This window comes from Chiloscyllium plagiosum, chromosome 46 (genome assembly GCF_004010195.1).
Source record: "Chiloscyllium plagiosum isolate BGI_BamShark_2017 chromosome 46, ASM401019v2, whole genome shotgun sequence".
NCBI lineage: Eukaryota > Metazoa > Chordata > Chondrichthyes > Orectolobiformes > Hemiscylliidae > Chiloscyllium > Chiloscyllium plagiosum.
The window spans coordinates 8,600,817-8,605,962 of NC_057755.1; positions in this window are offsets into that span (position 1 = coordinate 8,600,817).

Below are 5,146 nucleotides of genomic sequence, written 5' to 3' on the forward strand. Positions count from 1 at the left end.
GGACTTTAACTTGCGCAACATTGACTGGAAATGCTATAATTCTAGTACGTCAGATGGATCAGTTTTTGTGCAATGTGTACAGGAGGGTTCGGGAATGAACCAGGCCAGGTGTTTGATTCAGTCAGAGGCGAGTACTTTGGAAAGAGTGACCATAATTCAGTGGGGTTTAGTTTAGCGATGGAAAGGGATCGGTACATGCCACAGGTCAAGAGTTACCGATGGGGCAAGGGCAATTATAATGCGATTAGGCAAGAAATTAGGATGCATAGAATGGGGTAGCAAAATGCGGGGAATTGTGGAGCTGGTTTAAGGAACAGATATTGTGTGCCCTTGATAGGTATGTCTCTGTCAGGCAGTGGGGAAAGAAAGCAGCGACTTGTGGTCGATGGAAAATATTCAGCCTGGAGACTGGTTACTTGTGTGTGACATAAGAATCTGTTTTGGGACCACGACTGTTTGTCATTTTCATAAATGACCTAGACACAGGCATAGGTGGACGGATTAGTAAATTTGCAGATGACACGAAAGTCGGTGGAGGAGGAGACAGTTTGGAAGAGTGTTACAGATTGCAAGGGGATTTAGATAAACTGAAGGATTAGTCTGAGAGGTGGCTGGTGGAGTTCCATGCAGCTAAATGTGAGGTGATGCTCTTTGGGAAAAATAACAGGAAGGCAGAGTGCTGGGTCAATTGGAAAGATTCTTGATATGCAGAGGGATTTTGGAGTCCATGTACATCGATCCCTGAAAATTGCTACACAGGTGATAATACTTCTAACAATGCATACAGTGTGTTAGGTTTAATTTGTAGAGGAGAAAGTGAGGACTGCAGATGCTGGCGATCAGAGCTGAAAAATGTGTTGCTGGAAAAGCGCAGCAGGTCAGGCAGCATCCAAAGAGCAGGAGAATCGACGTTTCGGGCATAAGCCCTTCTTCAGGAATGCTGAATGTTGTAGAGAGATTGATTTACGAAGCTGCAATATTATGCTGCAACTATACAAAACGCTAGTGTGGCCACTCTTGAAATATTGTGCACAGTTCTGGTCACCATATTTCGGGAAGGATGTGGAATCATTGGAAAAGGTGCAGAGGAAATTTACGAGGATGTTGCCCGGTCTTGAGAGAAGGTCTTATGAGGGAAGGCTGAGAGACCTGAGTCTGTTCTCACTGCAAAGAATAAGGCTAACACGGGATTTGAGTAGAGACAAACAAGACGATCAGAAGATTAGATCAGATAGACAGTGAAAGTCTTTTTCCTAGGATGATGACGTCAGCTTGTACGAGGGGCATAACAACAAATTGAGGGGTGATATATTTAAGACAAATTTCAGAGGCAGGTTCCTTCCTCAGAGAGTGGTAAGGGCCTGGAATGCCTTATCTGCCAATGTAGTTAACTCAGCCACATTAGGGAGAGTTAAACAATCTTTGGATGAGCACATGGATGATGATGGGATAGTGTAGGGGGACGAGCTGAGAATAGTTCATAGGTTGGCGCAACATGGAGGGCCGCAGGGCCTGTTCTGCGCTGTATTGTTTTATGTTCTATGTTCTGTGTTCTATGCTGTCCAATTGTAAATAAAGGGTGACTTGGTGAAGGGATACCGGCCTCTGGGTGGCTATTTCAGTGTTAAATGAATGAATTCCATTGCTATGAATGAGAATTGATTGGAAATCTGAACTGCAATATAAGAGAACAGGCACTTGCATGCTGGCAGATTGAGTCTTCAGCGTGACAGCACGGAGGAAGCTAAATCCAGAACTGTTTTTAATTTGTGACATGAGCACAAATTACCAGGTCAGCTTATTGCTCTGTGTAATGATGCAGGCATTGGGGCTGGGCCAGCATTGATAACCCATCCCTAGTTGCCTTTTGACAAGGTGGCGCAGTGCTGCTTCCTGTCCACAGCTGGTAGGCTGACCCACAATGCCCTTCGGGAGGGAATTCCAGGATTTTGACGCAACCACACTGAAAGAGCAGCGATATACTTCCCAGGATAGATTGTAAGAGAATTGGATAGGAATTTGATGCTCTCATGTTTCTTCTTCCCTTTTCCTTCAAGACGGAAATGGCCCAGAGTTTGGAAGGTGCTGTCTCAGAATCTTTGATGTATTTCTGCTGTATTTTTTGTAGCTGCTCCACACTGCTCTTACAGTGTTCGTGCTGGAGGGGATGGATTTTAATGGATGTGATTACAGACATGCGGGGTGCTTTGTACTGGATGGTGTCAAGCTTCTCAAGTTTTGCTGGGTCTGTACCCATGCAGGTAAGTGGATTAAGGGACATCAATATAAGACTGAGATGAGGAGGAATTTCGTCCCTCCGAGGGTTGTGAGACTTAGGAAATCCTTCACTCAGTGAGTTGATGGAAAGTGTTCTTGTTTATATTTAAAGCTCCGAGAGACAGATTCTTGATCATTTGGGGATTGATGGGTTCTCGAGAAAGAGCAGGAAAGTGGACATGTGGACTGTAGGACCAGCCATGATTCTATTGAACCGTGGAGGCGGCTCAAAGGGCTGAACAACTCCTCCTGTTCTTATTTATTACAGCATTATTTGTATTATAGAACATCATCTCAATGTCCCACTGAGCCACCAAACGTCACACATCCCTTGTTAGAGAAGAATGACTGAAGAGAATCATTTGACCCTCTGTTGCATTCCATTCATCAAATGGTTCATGTTATAGCCAGCGTGGAGTACGCTGTTGGGTTTACCATGTGCTTATCCGCTCAGCAAAGTAGATCATGCACTTTCTTTACTTTTCCTTCAGCACATCCTGGCTGGTTCAGGATATCCTACACAATGACTTTAAGTGGTTAAGAATTTTCTTCATAATTAGTGTCAGTGCTCAGCATTTCTTTCACAGTAAATCTTGATGCTGAGTCTAAATGTTCAGGGAGCTGCTGAGGCAAGGTAAGGTATTTGACCATCCACTGTATTTAATGTGCCCAGAAATAAACGGGAGAAAGTAACAATAAAGAGTCACAATTGTAGACAGGAACTGAAACCTCAATTGGCATTTTATTGGAGCTTAAACAAAACAAAATGCAATGCAGAAACAGAGAAGGAGGTTAAGGAATGTTAACAATAGGGTAGTTTCAATGATGAATGTAATGTGCAACAATGGGAACAACTGGACAAGTTGTTTTGAGGAAACAATGCCAGAGACTGAATGTGAATTGTGGAAGACACTTTTAAATATTGCACGTTATATCCCAGCTGCTAAATACTCCTGGTCACATCAGATCCCAGAATGACAGCAGTTTGGAAAATATTAAGTTTACTCTTTGCAATTGGTTGCCATGCTAGTCAGTCATTGAGCATGCTTACATGAGGCTGTCACTGTCCTTTCAGCACAACAACATAAACATATTAATGACAAAATGCAAAGCTGTAAATACATTGGAAATCGGAAAAGCTCTTAACATAAACACAAAAGAGAAGACTCAGCCTTTTGACCAGCAAAATCACTTACACATATTCAATCTCAGTGATATATTATTCTAAGTTCAATTCATTTTTTTTTCCGTACAACTGATTAATTCCAAGTTGCGTGGCTGAGAGGCGTCTTTCCAATTCAAAGGACCTGGACGTTTTTTCAGTTAATGCAGCCTGGGAAATTCCACCAGCTCTTTCAACCTGGAGGTGCTGTTGTAAGACTGGAAATATACCTTCACAAAGAGGGCAAACCTTATGCTGATGTGCACAGTTTAGCAATTCGATTAAATGGATATTTTACTCCGTTGATTAACTCCTCCCTGAATTTAGTTTGTGTCAGAGCATATATGCAGGTGTTGGTGCATGAACTCAGAAGCCGTAACATGAATCCAATTTCTTGAAAGACAAATATTGGATCATTCAACGTCTTGTCCTTATAATTATGGTTTACTTCTCGCCAGATTAAAACTCGTACAATAAATGGTGTCCACAGCAGTATAAAATTAGCAGACAATGCAAAGAGCAAGATGATGGATTTTCTCCGGGTGACTACCTCTGGATCAGAATTATTCTGTCCATTTCCGTAGATTTGGAGGCGACAGCGGATGCGGTTGGCTCTTATAATATTCTTGATAGTCAGAGCATTGAATACCAAAATAAATACAATTGGAAGGAATGGTATCATTATAGTATTAATCCAGACAGACACGTTCCAAAATAATGCTGTATGATAGTCTGATTTTGTGACGCAAAACCATGGCACATTGTCAATAACAATGTAAGGAATAAATACAAAATACCAATTAATTGACAGCAAACAGCTGACTAGACTCACCGTTACTATAACCACTAACGCAGTTCTCGTATTGCAATATCTTGCTCTTAGCTTCTGGCAGCAAACTGCTACAAATCTATCAAATGTGAAAGCAACTGTGAACCAAACTGAACAGTCCAGGGCTGCAACATAGAAAACAACTCTCAAGGCACACACAGGAGTGATGGATAAGAAAGTAACTGGGAAATAAAGATTGTTAATTCTGTCCAGTATGACATTAAGGATGACGAGAAGCAGATCTGCAGTAGACATTGCCAACAAATAGCGAGTGATGCATTTGGAGAGACCACAATTGCTTCGATTCAGAATCACAATTCCCACAAAGTTAACTGTAAGTAAAATAAAGAAAGGTACACTCCTTCATGATTAGAGTCACAGCAAAAGCATCAGCTTACTATGTCTGCTAAATCACACAAATTGCCTCAGTTTAATATAGAAACTAAACTATACCATACATGGTGAAAAGTTGGAATTAATGAATCAAGCAAACTGAAATGACATAAATGCATGCTTTGAGTAAACTAAATAAATGAACAAACCAATGAGGGATTAGAATTAAAATGAATAAAATATTTTAATGCAAGTATGTCATGCTGACAGATTCACAGAAATGTTCAATAGACATTTCATGCTGATTAAACTGGTAATGGAGAAAAGAGAAAAACACAAATTAAAGTGGTAATAAGGTAATGGTATTTTGCAGCAACGGACCCAATCAGGAATTTAATACATGAGCAGGCACGACAATATCTATTTTCTGAAGTAGAACTGAGACAATTAACTATGAGCTTTTGGTTGCTGGACTGGCCTGTTACTTGGGCCGCACACCTTCTCACTTATGTTAGTCTGCAACGATTATCAATCAGGGGACATAG